This window comes from Mus musculus, chromosome 5 (genome assembly GCF_000001635.26).
Source record: "Mus musculus strain C57BL/6J chromosome 5, GRCm38.p6 C57BL/6J".
NCBI classification, from domain to species: Eukaryota; Metazoa; Chordata; class Mammalia; order Rodentia; family Muridae; genus Mus; species Mus musculus.
The window spans coordinates 37952995-37970499 of record NC_000071.6 but is presented as its reverse complement, the minus strand read 5'-3'; the positions used below and the strand labels follow the sequence as shown (position 1 = coordinate 37970499).

The following is a 17505-nucleotide window of genomic DNA, read 5'->3' as shown; positions in this document are numbered from 1 at the left end:
AGACACGGAGGATGCCCTGGGATCCAGTGGTGGTCTCTGTGAGTCAGGCATGAGGTAATAGAAGAATTGTACATACACATCCAGCCATACCCATCACACTGAAGCCCTGCCACGTCCCAGTGACAGAATGGACAGTGCCTAGAAAGACGCTGACCTTATTTTCTACAGTGCAGATGGGGAACAGGACACACTAACCCTAAACTTGGTGGAAACCAAGGAAAAGCAGAGGCAGAAAAGCCTGCTAACATTTTCCCACCTTTTTATGTACAGCCTAGAACTCATGAGTATGATCAAGCTACCCTGAGCAGGCTACCAGTTCCTATGTGACAGAAGCCTGCCTCACACCTGGAGAGAAGGAAAGACGGTGGCAAGACACAGAGTTCCAGAAAGAACTGAACAGGGCCAGCAAGGTCCCTTGCCCATGAACCTCAATGTCCTCTGAATGGCTGTTCCTGTGCCATCAAACCTCCAATTGTGTTCCTATTTTCTTTGGTCTTCATTCCTGAAGGCTACCATGTGGAACTTATTACATAAATTTGTTATACATTTCTTTCTTGTTAATCTGTGCTTGGTTGTGGGGTGTCAGCCACGACCTCCAATGGGTGAAGACACAATTTTCTATCCCTGCACACTCAGAGTCAAGCCAGGGAAACACAAACAGGTGCTTATTGTGTCGTGAGGTGGGGTGTGTTTCTTCTAGGTCTGTTGGCCGTGCTTTCTCCAGGTTCTTGGGGGATGCTCTGGTTGCTACAGCCTTCTTCCCTATGTGTCTCTCGTCTGTAAAGACAGAAGCCATGGGATTAGAGCCACCCTGATCTCAGAGAGCTTCACACTACCTTGATTACATCTGCAAAGACTCTGCTTCCAAGGCAGGTACTGCAAGTAAGACATGGGTAGACTTTTTGAGAGCAAGATCAATTCCACAGGATGCTGATCTTAGAATCCTCTCACGTGACCACATCAAACTCTTGCTGTGATCGGTGGGTAGCATGGAGCTATGAGCTCTGCTGTGAGTAAAACCCCAGGAAAAAAAAAGTGTGGAGCTGATGGTTTTAGGGGATCTCAGACTCAGTCAGGGTTGCTGCCTAGTCCAGAACACCCTTGCCTCGCAAGAGGGGAATATCACTGTAATGGAGTAGAAAGAACGAACCCTGCCCATCTCAGATGACAAAGGAGATGGGAACAGGTTGCAGCAAGGATGGAGAATAGGGGCAGATGACCCTGCCATGATCTCCGAGGGATATCCAAGAGGAGGGTCATTTTAAGCTGGGACAGATTGATAGGTGCCAGAGGGAGATGGGTGCAGACATCTGGGAACAAAGTTCACAGTAGGAAACCTGCCAACTAAGTGGGACAGTCTCTTGCCAGTAAATGCACTGTCCTGAAAATGCCTTGGATTGGGGTCAACTGACAAGAGGCAGTCATGTTCTGATCAGCGACCCATTCAAACTAAAATGAGCCATCCTTGGTAACCCGTACCCAGGTGGGAGGGTGGAAGGTGCCGCTAAGTGGGCACTTGCACCTTTCAATAGCTTCTGGCCTGGATGGTGGCTCTGGGAGCTGTAGTCTAGCCCCAAGGAAGCCGACTCACTGTAGTAGCCTGGGCTTCAATGTTGGGCTGTTTGCATTTCTTGACAAAGGAAATTTGTTGGGCTTAAGTTGCCAAGGGGTTGCATCTGGATCCTATGATGTCTGGCTTCAGGAGGGCTGCGCAGAACCGGCTCCTCAGGGCCTTGCTGGCCTCGTGTAATTAACTTAAATGCTCTCAAGATGAAAGCTTAGTCGCCTGATCCCGGATTACTGTGAGCGCCGAGAAGGTAGGCGGAGCAGAGTGTGTGAGTTATCTCCAGCTATTGAAGTTTCCAGAGATACCCGTGGTGGACAGTGTAAGTCAGGAAGTTTGGGCATGTTGAAATTTATTAAATTTGCAGTCGGGGAAAAAAGAAACACAAAAAAGCAAACCTGAGTTCTGGCTGCCAGCGCGGGTAGGTCAAGTGGAAACACAACTTCACGGAACGAAGTGATTAATTATATTTTGTATTAGAAAAACTAAGATCTTAAGTCAACCTCATTCTCGTGCAGTTCCAGAGCAGAGATGTTAATTTCCAGATTCCTTCCTCATAACTTCTGGATGTTTCCTTCTGACTGTTGAAACTGCCTCTTGTCTTTCTCCTCCGTGTCTCGTCCTCGCCCGAATCTCACTCCCCTTCTCCAGCTGGAGTAGGGTAGCTTTGATCATCCATGCTGGGGGTGGGGGTGGGGAACGTGGGTGCGGGGTGTGCGTGTGGGGGATTCCTACAGGTGATTTTTAGGCCCGAATTCCATTGTGACAGCCATGATTTATTTTAACTACCAACCCAGGAAAGCAGGCGCCGCCAGAATGAATACCTCCACCAACCCCTCCCCAGCCAACTAATTTTACTGTTTATGAATCACTAATATGTTTAAGGGAGAGGGAGAGGAGCGCCATTGTAGATAACTAAGAGTCAGACTTTGAGAAGAGACCTCATGGTGCTCAAACAGTTCCACATGACCGCGATGGAAAGGCTCTACAGATACACAACACATGGAGTACAGATAGCGGCCCCGCCTCGGTGGGGAGGCGCTCAGAGGCTACCGGCAGATGAAACAACTTTCATCTCTCTCAGGGAGATAAACAGGCCGGGCTGGATAGGCCTCTTTATTTACAAAAGAAAATTAAATCCGTTTTAACACTTGCTCCCTTCATAGGAAACACATGTTCCCTGGTAATTGTTTTGAACTCATTTAATGGAGCCAGGCTGCACCGCGCCGTCGAGCTGGGCTGCACTCTCATTTTCTCACTGGTCAGGGGTGGCCATGGAATTTGCAAGGAATTTCTTCCCAATTCCAGAGGCTCCGAGAAGGGGGCATTCTTTGGCGGAACTTTCGGAGGAGCCAGGTTTGGCTTCCTGCCCCCTGGAGGGAACCCCTCACCCCTTACTGGGAGAAGTCTGCCCCCAGCGCCCCTTGCCCCGAGTCCTTATCGGGAGTTTGGGGTGGATCAAAGGGACTCACAGCCCTAATTGAGCCCGACAGGCCTCCCTCCTGCCTGGGAGTTTTTGCAGAAAGAGAAATGAAAGGTTGGGTGATTTTTCCCAAGAGTTCCTGATAGAGTTTTATGACTGCAAGGTGTCACTCAAAATTTCTGTGTCCACGGGCTTTCGGCTGCGCTTTTCAGATGGTAATGTGCAAGAGACCTCCTGGGGCTCCGACTAAAAGAAGACTCTGATTTGTAGGACTAGGGTGGGGCCTGAGAGTCTAACACCGCTGGGAACTGATGCCCAGAGCAAGGGTCACAGGTGTAGCTGGTAGTTGCCCCCAGAGGGTCTGGTTCTGCCTCTGGGGTGACACTTAAGAATGTTTACGAGTGCCCAAGTCTTCCTGATGCTGTTGGTTGCAGAGGACATTCTCTAAACTATTATTTGGAAACTAAAATTCTCCCTGGGGCAATTAAGGCTCAGCAGCATTCTACCCTCACCCCAGAGTTCACGAGCGTGAGAGAACCAGTGCCAGCACCCAGCCCAATACTGGTCCCTGTGTGCACAGACAATAGGAAGTGGGGCAGGCAAGCATAGGGAATGGCTCGGGAACCTAGGACTCCACTTGGCTTGTGCTTCCCTTCTGATGATAATGTACTTGCAGCCAGAGGCTCTACCTGTATATACTGTACACATACACACCATTCAGAATAATGCATCTAGCAACCCATTAGCATTGTAAGACCCCCTTCCCCACTGCATAAAGCTGTATGAACACCCACACATTCTGAACAATGGAAATATATCTCTCCTTCTTTTAGTGACCATCAAACTTGGACAGTTTCTATTTAGACATTCCAGTTAAGTCTAAGACCAGGGTGGAGGGGAATCAATTCAGCCTGAGCTAGTTTGGGATGTGTATGCATTAGGGCAAAGCTGTGTCCTCAAATGAACTTTTAGGGGGGAAAGTCTCCTATTTATCATCTTATACCCATGCATAATTGGGTGTGCCTATGATTAAAATCAGATGCATTACGGAAAGGGATGTGTGAATGAACAAAGTAAGTAAAAAGGAAAGGATATGACTGTTCCTAAGTGTGGTGGAGGAGAGAGTTTATTGTAGCTATCTGGGAGAGCATAACCAGATGCAGGAACATCTGGGAGATTCAGAGTAGACATGGCCCTGAGCTAGGCCAGTGAGGAGAGGGGGAGGGGAAGGAGAAGGGGAAGGGAGACTGGAGAACAGGGAAACAGGTACAATAACTAGGAGGCCGAAAGGTGCAAAGAGATTGGGTAACCAGAATGGGTGGGTTATATAGGGAAGAGCAGCCCAGGCCACTGAGCTGGAAAGTTTAGGGTAGAGGGCAGGGTATGCCAACTAGAATGACCCTGTAACAGATAGGGACTAAGGGATGCTGGGAGAACCTGTTAGCGGAATCTGCTTTGATATGTAAAATAGACACCTTAACCCCTTGTTTGAATCCTAACAATAAGTACAGTAGAAAATAATAATATGACCTACTCTACCAATCAAAACAGAACCACCCTCACCGTGCCCTTCTGCCCTTCGTAAACAAACTCCACTTGAACGCTGTAGGAGGTAATTCTGAGTAACCATCAGGACCTTTGATTTCTTTCACCCTGAAGCCTGCTGGTCCCCTTCAATGCCTTCAGACCTGCTCCTTAAATTTGCCTCAAATGAAGCCTCCTCAAACCTTTTCTAATTTGTGAGCCAATATTTCAGTTTCTTAAATAAAGAGCCAAGAACCTGGAACTATCTGGTCCAGACCTCTGCCATCAATCAGAAAGACTCTGAGAACAGAACCCATGGGGCTTCCTCTGTCCAAGCCCCAGAAATGGATATTGTTGAGGTGAGACCCCAGGCATTCCAGCTGCTGTTATCCCCTGGGTCTTGCTTGTTCCCTAGCCAGAGAGCATTTAGTGATGGAGACTCTCAGCCCCTCCTGTCTCCTCACAAGGCCATTACTCTTTGTAGAAAGACCTTCAGTGTCCTCTCTTCTGGTTCTTTAAAAGCTTTCTCCCTCATCACTAATCTGAGGTGGGTTCTGCTCTCCCACGTAGCCCCAGGTGAAAGTCAGCCTCCTAAGTCATGATGAGAAGGCCTGGGTATAACTGATAGCCTTTAGTGTCTCGGTTTCTCCACAAGGGAAGCCATCTAATCCTCCAGAAAACCCAATGAAGGAAGAACAATCTGGCAGAGATGGTGAGCTCTGCTGGCCAAGCACACACCCACCATGAGAAGCTTTTTGGGAACCTCTTCTGAGTGTTTGGTGTCCAACCTGGGACAAGGGACTGAGGCGCATATTTTACATAGCAGAGCAGACCTGGCCTCCAGGTCCTCCCAGCATCCCTCAGTCCCTACCTGGGATACCCTGCCTCCCCCCCCACCCTCACCCCGAACTTTCCAGCCCAGGAGCTAGGCTGCCCTTCCCCCAAGAGGCTCTTCCCTATATAATCCAGACATTTTGGTCTCTCTATTCTTTCTTTCCTTTCTTTGTGTGGGTGCCCTTTCTCTCTGCCCCCACAACCCACCCCACCAATCCTCGGGGCCAGTGAGCTCTCCCGAGAGCAGCTTCCCAATAAACCTGCCTTTAATATAATCTAATCTGGCTTGAATTGGCTCATTTCACCAGCAGCGGAGAAATAACCTATCCCTGAGAACAGATGCTGCGAGATGCGCTTCCGTGAATTAGTCTGTTTTTTTCCTCTGAAGTTTCATTGTCTTTTCAGCTAAGAAGGTAGCCCCTGAAGAAGCCAGTAGGAAACCCCTTCCCCAGGCTTCTCAGGTGTTTTCTGAGGGGGGTTTGGCCTGGGTGAGTCTTCTTGTGAACTGAAGGTCTGGTCCCAGGCCTCGCTGCTCTGGCCCCACCCCTACCCTGAGCCTCAAGGGTCTATCACTGTTAGAGATCCCAGTGCCCCTCAGCAGGGAGGCCTGTTTTGTTTGGTGCCCCTGGCTGACTCTGGGCCTCACTGCAGTGGTTCCTCTCCTCATGCCACTAGCTAGCATGGGGACTGGTGGCTCTCTTCACTCTTCTCTGGCAGTCAGCATTGACTCCCCCACCCCACAATGGGAGATGACCAATCCCATCCCCATACCTGTTACCTCTCCAGCTCGAATTTCCTTTACTAACTTGGAACCACTGTGTGGGCAGCGTCCCTGCCTAGATTCTCGCTGCCAGACTCTGCTTGCCTGAGTCCTGAGTCTGGATTCTGTTTTGTTTTTTGTTTTTTGTTTTCCCTCCGCTGTTTCCCAGAGCCCACACATTCAGTGAGAACAGACCTGGCATAGTGAACGAATGAATGAATGAGCAGTAAAATGAATGATGGTAGCTAGTGTGAGTGCTACTCAGTGTCAACCCACTGGCAACTCTTACCGTGGGCATCTGGCAGCCAGAGCCCACGCAGACACTAACTCATTCTCCCAACCCTGTCTCAGCCACGCAGCAGGCAGGCTCCAGGGCTCAAGCCTGATGTCTGGCCTGGCTTGTGTTTAGAAACTGACATCTTGTAGCTAATCCCCTTGAGACTGTCCACTTTCTTCCTACAGAGACCCCAGGCCTCAGGTCCCGCCTTTGAGCATGTTAGTCGCTGATAAAGAGGGCTGCTGCCCTGTCCTGCCTTATCTGATGAGCTTGGAGCCTGCTCTTTCCCAGCGGTGCCCTGGTACCTGTCCACTCCATTACCCTGAAGCCTGCAAGTCAGCGGTAAACCATCTGCGGAAATCCTGCTGGGGACCTTGTAGGTGAAGGGATCCCATAAACTAACATTGAGAGGTCGCTACTCCTCCCCAAACTCCTTATTTTCACAAGAGATGGCTGTGTGGGTGATGGGGACTCTGACATTCCCTAAATGTGGGCATGTATGTATGGCATAGAGTGGTATTTGGGTGAGCCTTTCCCTCTCAGAAACGTACTTTATATAGCCTCAGATGGATCAGGTGCTGAGTTGGGTCTACCCTAGACCTAAGAGTTAAAAGGGATAAAAATGTGACAGTTTGGAAACAGGCCCCTTACAGAGGTCATGGAGAACAGCTCAAGTTGGAAAAGCCTGGTATCCTCATAGGAAGAGGTAGGGAGCTCAGGTGAAGACCCCTGGAGACAGCTCCTTGGGAAGATAAGGACAAGGATAGAGGCTACTGGAGGAATTAAACCCACTGATTCCAGGGATCACAGACTTGGGGGCCCGCTACAGCTGAGAGGGAAATGAACCTATGTTCAAGCCCCATGTATGGTACTTGATTATGAGAGCCTAGCAAACTCATACAGATATTCAATATGACCGTGAGAATTTCCTTCCTGCTTAGCCGGGTTTATAAATAAAGACCCAGAGCTGTAGAGACAGAGAAAGTGTGGTCCATAATGAACAGTTGGTTCTGAGAACCTCCCCATCCCCACCGTTAGCTTCTGCATCCCAGGCTCTTTGCATTATACAGAACATCACTGGCTGGAGGTGCTGATGCAGGAAGGAACATGCAGGAGAGTGCAGGTATTTCTGAGACACTGGAAGCACAGAGGCCTCAGGAGTCCTGCCTGGTCAGGGCGGCTCCCTCCCAGAGTGAAAGAATTGAAAGCACCTTCCTCAGACACCGCCCTCCTGGTGTGCATGTTGAGGAGGGGCTTCAGGAGCAGACTACAGACCCTTGTCTGGGCTTTGTGATTACTCTGAAGCCAGCCCCTCCTGGGATCTGCTGCAGGAATAAATCCTGAAGATGTTTATCCCTAGAATTCCAGGCCTAATTTACAGCCTCCTCCAAACACCGTCTTGGCCTGGCAGCCCTTGGGGTCACTCTAAGTAGAACAGCGCCTCCAGGTCTCCAGGCATAAATACCTGCTGTCAGAGGGTAAGTGGGGGCTGGTAGCCAGGCTGCTGGGTTCCAGCTCTCCACCCCCTCCAGGGCACTAGGAGCTTTTCTTAATCAGCTGCTCCTGGGTGGGGTCTAAACCTCACCATCAAGTTGCATGAAGCACTAGGATAGGACAGAGTTCTAAGCATCTGGCTCTTTCTCTATTGTTCGAATGTTGTTCTTTGAACTCTACTGAAGACACTGTTAACTGATATGTGGATGGAATAGTAACCCACAGCGGAACCACACTAGGCAGGAGACAAATGGGTGCTCTCTCTGGACATGTTTATTACAATATCGGCCTGTTTCTTACTAGCATGTGAGCTCACCCAGGGCAAGGAATGCTGTCTGCTTCATTCACTGGTCTTTCCAGAGTGGAGTCTGGGTCTGAGCTCACCCAGGCTCTCCATGCAGCTCTCTCCAGTTATTCGGTAGCACAGGCAGGCACCTTTAGGAGAGAACACTTGCCTGGTTCTCCCTGTAGCCACTTCCGACCCTGTCTGTCTCCCCAGCCCAGAATGCCTGGTGAATTATTTCAGAAACGCTCAGCTTTGAAAAGCTCTTGGTTGTCTTGTACTTAGGTGACTCCTCTTCTTTGACCATCCTGCTTATCACAGGAAGAAGGACTCTGTATGAATAAGCTCTGGTCTGTGGGTTGCCTGAGAGCCTAAAGGCTGCCATGAACCTCCTTAGACATGTCCCATTGGGAGACATAACATAATCTCACCCCTGCGGGGTACATGCCCAGGAGTTGGGTTGCTGGGTCTTATAGACACTTAGTCTTAGAAAATGTATGGGGGAAAGAAGGGAGGGGATAGCTTAACCAAAACTAAGGTTTATGAAGAAGCCTTATGGAAACCCACTAGTTTATGAACTAATTTAAAATGTAGCTTTAAAAGAGTTATCCTGGCATGGGCAAAACAAGATGTAGGTTATCAAATGGCAATCTCCGTGTCAGGCACTGGTTATGTCTTTGTGAGTTACTGAATAAGGAGGTCCAGGTGTCTTCATATGGTTTGAATAAGCCCAAAAGGTTTATTATTGAGTTTGTTTGAGGGTGTTCATTTGAGGGTGTTCCTCTATTCTCCACATAGGTGATTGCCATTACTCCTGGCTGTCCACCAGAACCAGATGGCAAGACCTGATTGCTGAAGATACCTTGATTGCAGGACATAGAGAAATCAGTCTCTCTCACCCCCAGCCCCCACTGACTTGCTTTTCTGGTGCTGGAAGGTGCTATATAGGCTGCTGCAGAAGAAACACTATCAGCGGTCTTCCCCATAACTGACCCCTGTATGACATAATATTGACCTGCCAGGCAAGATGTGCCCACTGGTACAATAGTGTCTTAACTGTTGTGGAGGTAGCCAAACACTTTCTGAGCTGGATTTGAGGCCTGCTTCACAGGAGGGAATCCATGCCTGATACAATAAAGCTGACTAAAACTCCCTAGCTGGAAAGGTCATCAGCCCCAGCAGGTAGAGAACGACTGTGGATGTTTTGCTAAATGATCATAGTGTTGAATAGCCTTATAAGCATCCATATTTTTTATCTGTAGATTTGCACTGCTCCTAACCTTGGGTCAGAGAAGCTTCATTTTGCAGTGGGTAGTATTTGATTCAGAGACTTATAACATTCAAAGTTGGAGACCTGGGGTAAATATGGTCAAGAATATATATATATATATATATACATATATATATATATATATATACACACATATATATATATATATATACATATATATACATACACACACACACACACATATATATATGTATACACACACATACATATATATATACACACATATACACATATTTTTTTCTTTTTTCTTTTTTGAGATAGAGTTTCTCCATGTAGCCCTGACTCTCTTGGAACTCTTGCTGTAGATCAGAATGACCTCAAACTCACAGAAATCTGCCTGCCTCTGCCTCCAGAGTTCTGGGATCAAAGGAGTTCACCACCACCTCCCCAGTTAAATGAAGTATTTTTAAAGCAGAAAGTTTTGCTAGTCCTAGGTAGACCATCTCCACTCCTCATGACCTGCTCATTCTCCCGACCACACCCATGTCCCTCCCACTTTACGGCCCTCTCATGATTCCCAGGCCCATATTCCAGGAAGCCTTCTGGTTGCAGCCAGTGCCCACACAAACTACACTCCCTTGGCACCAATTTGATTTCACAATGTCTTTGCTCAGAGAAGCAGGCTCTTCTCCTCTTCAAATGCTTGCGTAACTCTGACCACAGTCCTAGGAACACATTCACGGGAGGGAGAATTTCAGGAATGTTTGAAAAGCTACTGTTTATTCCCCTCTACTCGGACACTTGCAGTTATAGTTTGATCTTTTTCCAGTGGCCCAGTCTCTTTTTATGAGTTTATTAATCATCTGCACATATAGTCCGTGTGTACTGGATCCGCTGGAACTGGAGTTACTGATGGTGGTAAACTACTATCTGAGTGCAGGGAACCAAACTTAGGTCTGGAAGAAGAGCCAGTGCTCTTAACCACTGGGCTATCTCTCCATTCTACTCAGTTCTTTTAAAAGAAATTCTCTCTCTGTCTTCCCATCTCTCTCTCTCCTTCCCCTCTCTCCCTCCTCCTCTCCCTCTTCCTCTCCCCTCCCCTCCTTCTCCTCCTCCTCCTCCTCCTCCCTTTTCTCTCCCTCTTCCTCCTTTCTACACCCCAGTCCTATGGATTTCCTTTCTAGTGGCTACAAACAAAACAAAACAAAACAAAACAAAACAAAACAAAAGAAAAGAAAAGAAAACAAAACTGATGATTCTTTGTGTAAAGGAAGCATCTCCCCTCACCAGTTCTCAGACTGGTTTGCTCTCAGTAGTTTTCCTGCTGCTGTGATAGACACCACAGCCAAGAACAATCTGGGGGTTGGGGATGGGGCGCAGGGAGTGAAAGGTTCAGTTCATCTTAGCACTTCCAAGTCACCATCCATCAGTGAGGGAAGTCAGGGCAGGAGCTCAAGCAGGAGCCTGGAGGGAGGAAAGGCAACAGAAGCCATGGAAGAATGCTGCTTACTTGCTTGCTCTTCAGGGCTTGGTCAGCTTGCTTTCTTACACAATACCAGCCCACTGTTAGCATTGCCCATCATGGGCTGGGTCCTCCCACATTGATCAGTAAAGAAAATGTCCAACAGACTTGCTTACAGGCCAGGCTGATGGAGGTAATTCTTAACTGAGGCTCCTGTTCCCCAGGTGACTCTAAGTTGATGTCAGGAAAACAGCCAAAGCTAATTAGGTCAACGTACTTGCTTAGGATGGATGACTCCTGAGGGTGGAGCGATATAAGTATCTGCAGAGTATTAGAAAACACTGCCTTTTTGCTTCTGTTGTTATTGTGAACACACACACACACACACACACACACACATACACACACACACACACACGCCATGTGTGCACCATGAAAGCTACCTGCTTCAGCAATTTCAGCATACTTGTCCATGGATGAAGCACATCCACATTGCTGGGCAGTCGTTCCCCCCCACCACCACCATATTGCCAACTGAAAATTTACCTCTAGGAAACACTACCTTCTACCCCCAACCCAGGCCCTAGTATTCCTTTCTTTGTGTAACCTTTGCTTTGTGTAACTTTATCTTTCTTTTGCTCAGCAGGCTGTTCTCAAGGCTTGTCTGGATGGTAGCATGTACCAGAATTTCCTTCTAGCAACTACTTCTCCCAGTAGTGGGTCTAGGAGGGCCAGGTTTAGTGTATTTAGTGCTTGTGCTGGGTAGTTTTGTGTCAACTTGACACAGGCTGAAGTCATCTGAGAGGAGGGACTTTCAATCAAGAAAAATGCCTTCATGAGACCAGTCTGTAGGCAAGCCTGGAGAGCACTTTCTCAGTTAGTGATTGATGGGGGAGGACTCAGCCCATTGTGGGTGGCACTGTCCCTGGTCGGATGGTCCTGGATTCTATGTGAATGCAGGCTGAGCAAGCCATGAAACAGCACCCCTCCATGGCTTCTGCCTCTGCTCCTGCCTCCAGATTCCTGCTGTATTTGAGTTCCCGTCCTGATTTCTTTAGTGATGAACAGTGATGTGGAAGTATAAGACAAATAAGCGATTTCCTCCCCAACTTGCTTTGGCCATGATGTTTCCTCACAGCAATAAGAAGGAACCTTTACTACACCAGTGCTTGACAGCAATTTTGAAAATGCGAGACCCTTGAATATTGACTTGTGAATATTGAAAGTGGGTGCTGTGATAAAACAGGGAACATGGGGAAAGTGTGTTCCTTTTACCCACACATCTACCTTTCCTCCTGTTTGCTCTCCAACCACCCACCTACCCTTTTATCTACCCCTTCGCCCATCTACCAATCCACATGTGTGTTCACACATACACACACACCTTGCTTTCACTCACTGTCTTATCTACACACACACACAGACCTTGCTTTCACTCACTGTCTTATCTACACACACACACACACACACACACACACACACACACACACCTCCCATCTACCTGTTGACCTATCTGTCCACCCACTCTCCTATAAATCTACCCTTCCAGCTGTCTGGTGGTCTATCCATTCTGCTAACCCTGCTATCCATCCCTCCATCCACTTACACATTTATCCATCCAATAAAACTCACCTATTCAAACTACCCATCCATCCATCTATCCACCAACCCACCCATCCATCTATCCATCTATCTACCCATGAATCTACTTATCTATTCATCCATCTACCCACCCACCCATCCACCCATCAGCCATCCATCTTTGCATCTATCCATCCATCTCCTCACCCATCTATGGTGGTTTGAATAGGAATGGCCTCCATGGGCTCATAAATTTGAATGCTTAATCACTAGAGATTGTCACTTTTAGGAGGTGTGGCCTTGCTGTAGTAGGTGTGACTTTGTTGGAGAAAGTATGTCACTGGGGGTGAACTTTGAGGTTTCAAATGCCCAGTGCCTCTCTGTCTTCCTGCTGCCTGCCAATCCAAATGTAAACTCTGAGCTAAATCTCCGGCATCCTGTCTGCCTGTATGCCACCATGCTTCTTGTGATGATAACGGACTAAACTTCTGAATGTAAGCCAGCTCCAATGAGATGCTTTCCTTTATAAAAGTTGCCTTGGACATGGTGTCACTTCACAGCAATAGAAATCCTAAGACACCACCCAGCCATTCTATGGCTTCTAGATTCACTTTCCCAAGAGCTGCTCACACATGATTTGTAATATGGCAGAATAAAAAGGTAAGGATGTCTGTGAATCTCTCTCTCCTCTCTACTCTGCTCTCCCAGCCCCATCTATTCCTTCAGAGAGGCATCTCAAGCAACACTTCACCTTGTCTGTATTGTCCTCCAGTCTACACTGCAGACCCGGGCTCTTGGAATCTTCTCCACTAAGTCTTTTCATGGAGATTGCACTCCTCCCACCTCTCGGCCACAGTGGGCACTGTGTCACAAACATGTTTCCCATTGTGACTATGAAGTCTCAGGTCTGCCAGGGTGGCACACTGCTTTAATTGTTTCCTGGGCAGGCAGCAAGAGATGCGGCTATCTGTGACCTCGGTGGCCTTTGGGAAGTTTTCTGGAGGGGGAGCTCCTGAGCTCCAAAGTCTTTTGTATAGCATCTGGTTCTGCTTTGAGGAGAACTAAGGGATGTTTGTCACCATTAACAGTTCCCAATAGCCCTGAATAATTATAAGGGAAGATTTGGGGTTTGTGTGGGTGTGGCAATGTGTCAGCAATATATATATTTGATGGGGCAACACCTATGGGTGGGGGAACAGAAAATAGCTGAAATTGTAGGTCTTTATCAACTCCCAAGAAATATCTCAAAATAATACTAGATGGGGGCTTTCGGTGTACCCCTGGTACTAGCTTTCCTGGGGTTCCATGAGCTGATCCAGTTCTTCAGACTCTCTGACCAAAATTTAAAATAAACTCCAGCTTGGTGTTGGTGGCACATGTGTTTAATCCCAGCATCCGGGAGGCAGAGGCAGGCAGATTTCTGAGTTCGAGGACAGCCTGGTCTACTGAGTGAGTTCCAGGACAGCCAGGGCTACACAGAGAACCCTGTCTTGAAAAAACCAACCCCCCCCCCCCAAAAAAAACCTCCAATGGACTTCTTCCCTCTGTAATGACACTAAGAGAGTAGAAGATATGCAGACGGTACCGTGATGTCCTCGAAAGGCCAAGTCCTGCCCTGCCCCCACAAGTGCGAGTCTGCTTCAGGGAAACATGTCTAGAACGTTTTGGAGAGGTCCTTGGCCAACCCTGCAGTCGACTATTCAGCTGTTCCTTCTTGCGGTGGGGAGTGGGGGGTGGAAACTATAACTGTGTGTGTGTGTGTGTGTGTGTGTGTGTGTGTGTGTGTGTGCTCTCGAGTGCGCGTGCGCGTGTGTGTGTGCATGTGCGTGGCCAGACTATGTCTGGTTTTTTTTTGTTTTTTTGTTGTTTTCTGTTTTGTTTTGTTTTTTTTCCCAAGAATCTTGCCTTCCTCACACTCAGTGAAACTGTCTTAGATAAGAACAATCAATCGCCTTTGTCACATCTCTCTAGGAATCCTTATTCTGCAGACTCTGTAGACAGGTGAGAGTTTGGGGTACCAGCAGGTATTGGGGTATGGGTTAGGACTTATGTCTACCTCAAGCATGAGGCAGTACAACTCCACAGCGACTGCAGTAAAGTTCTCTCCTGTAGAGATTAGTCCTGCTGAGCCACAGAGCTTAGAGTCTGCAGGGACGGTGCAAGGCAGGGATGTGTCAGCCTGTTCATGTACCCACCCAAGTGTGACCCCAAGTTAGACTCCAGAGCTAAAAATGGGTGCGTGTTTCAAAATGCCTTTACTTATCTCCAAGAAAGCAACTCTTCTGGATTTAGATTCTTGAACAAAAGTGCCCATTATATGTTAACACTCCTCTCTCTCAGCTCCCTCCACTGTCCAAACATCTAAGGGCACAGGGCTTATTTAGGAAGCCTGGGTTTTATTTTCAGCGTCACAAAATGAAACCCCAAATCTAAGAGAATCTTCCTCTCCCTCCCTACTCTCCCTCCCCACTCTCCCTCCCCACTCTCCCTCCCCACTCTCCCTCCCCACTCTTCCTCCTCCTCCCCTTCTTTTTTCTAATCCTTCTTTCTCTTCCCCATTCTTCCTCCTTCCCAATCTTCACATTCTCCAATCTTCCTCCTCCGCCATTTTCCTCCCCCTAATTCCTCCTCCTCCTCCACTCCTCCCCACTCTCCCCCGCCCCACATTTATAACCAGTTAGGGGCTGTGATTGCAGAATTTCTATGGCTATGCCAGTGCCATTGATGGTGCAGAGTTTGAAACTTGGCAAACCTCCCTCTTACCTTGACCCCATATAGGAGACATTGCTTAAACAGAGCATTTCCAGAGCTTTCCAGAAACGATCTCAGCTAACCCTTCCTATAGCTGTATGTGAGTTTGTATCAATATGCCATTATTGACTGCATGCCGTTTTGCAACAATCTTTCCACTTTTCTTGGGCCACTGAAGATCCAGTGTCTAAAGCCAGTTTTCAGCCATTTCAACACTGATGGTGTATGCTTGCGGCTGATAGCAAAAGAGCTTTTAAGAAGGGTGCTTTCCCAATCCCACTAAAATCAGGTACTAGACAAGGCTGCCCACTTTCTCCCTACCTATTCATCATTGTACTTGAAGTCCTAGCCAGAGCAATTCGACAACAAAAGGAGATCAAGGGGATACAAATTGGAAAGGAAGAAGTCAAAATATCACTTTTTGCAGATGATATGATAATATATATATATATATATATGTGTGTGTGTGTGTGTGTGTGTGTGTGTGTGTGTGTGTGTGTGTGTAACACTAAAAATTCCACCAGAGAACTCCTAAACCTGATAAACAGGTTTGGTGAAGTAGCGGGATATAAAATTAAACAAGTCAATGGCCTTTCTCTACACAAAGAATAAACAGGCTGAGAAAGAAATTAGGGAAACAACACCCTTCTCAATAGTCACAAATAATATAAAATACCTTGGCGTGACTCTAAGGAAGTGAAAGATCTGTATGACAAGAACTTCAAGTCTCTGAAGAAAGAAATTAAAGAAGATCTCAGAAGATGGAAAGATCTCTCATGCTCATGGATTGGCAGGATCAACATTGTAAAAATGGCGATCTTGCCAAAAGCAATCTACAGATTCAATGCAATCCCCATCAAAATTCCAACTCAATTTTTCAACAAATTAGAAAGAGCAATCTGCAAATTCATCTGGAATAACAAAAAACCTAGGATAGCAAAAACTCTTCTCAAGGATAAAAGAACCTCTGGTGGAATCACCATGCCTGACCTAAAGCTTTACTACAGAGCAATTGTGATAAAAACGGCATGGTACTGGTATAGCGACAGACAAGTAGACCAATGGAATAGAATTGAAGACCCAGAAATGAACCCACACACCTATGGTCACTTGATCTTCGACAAGGGAGCTAAAACCATCCAGTGGAAAAAAGACAGCATTTTCAACAAATGGTGCTGGCACAACTAGTGGTTATCATGTAGAAGAATGCGAATCAATCCATACTTATCTCCTTGTACTAAGGTCAAATCTAAGTGGATCAAGGAGCTACACATAAAACCAGAGACACTGAAACTTATAGAGGAGAAAGTGGGAAAAAGCCTCGAAGATATTGGCACAGGGGAAAAATTCCTGAATAGAACAGCAATGGCTTGTGCTGTAAGATCGAGAATTCACAAATGGGACCTCATGAAACTGCAAAGCTTCTGTAAGGCAAAAGACACCGTCAATAAGACAAAAAGGCCACCAACAGATTGGGAAAGGATCTTTACCTATCCTAAATCAGATAGAGGGCTGATATCCAATATATATAAAGAACTCAAGAAGGTGGACTCCAGAAAATCAAATAACCCCATTAAAAAATGGGGCTCAGAGCTAAACAAAGAATTCTCACCTGAGGAATACTGAATGGCTGAGAAGCACCTGAAAAAATGTCCAACATCCTTAATCATCAGGGAAATGCAAATCAAAACAACCCAGAGATTCAACCTCACACCAGTCAGAATGGCTAAGATCAAAAACTCAGGTGACAGCAGATGCTGGCGAGGATGTGGAGAAAGAGGAACACTCCTCCATTGTTGGTGGGATTGCAAGCTTGTACAACCACTCTGGAAATCAGTCTGGCAGTTCCTTAGAAAATTGGACATGGTACTACCAGAGGATCCCGCAATACCTCTCCTGGGCATATATCCAGAAGATGTTCCAACTAGTAAGAAAGAAACATGTTCCACTATGTTCATAGCAGCCTTATTTATAATAGCCAGAAGCTGGAAAGAACCCAGATGCCCCTCAACAGAGGGATGGATACAAAAAATGTGGTACATTTACACAATGGAGTACTACTCAGCTATTAAAAAGAATGAATTTATGAAATTCCTAGGCAAATGGTTGGACCTGGAAGGCATTATCCTGAGTGAGGTAACACAATCACAAAAGAACTCAAATGATATGTACTCACTGATAAGTGGATATTAGCCCATAAACTTAGAATACCCAAGATATAAGTTACAATTTGCAAAACACATAAAAATCAAGAAGACCGAAGACCAAAGTGTGGACACTTTGCCCCTTCTTAGAATTGGGAACAAAACACCCATGGAAGG

General features: G+C 46.9%; 1 annotated feature.

Moving 5' to 3' along the window:
- Positions 1304-2877: an enhancer, noted in NCBI's record as "VISTA enhancer mm429". NCBI's record gives its function as "enhancer in: limb[6/6] | branchial arch[6/6] | genital tubercle[6/6] | facial mesenchyme[6/6]" and the evidence as "EXISTENCE:transgenic organism evidence [ECO:0001131][PMID:17130149]".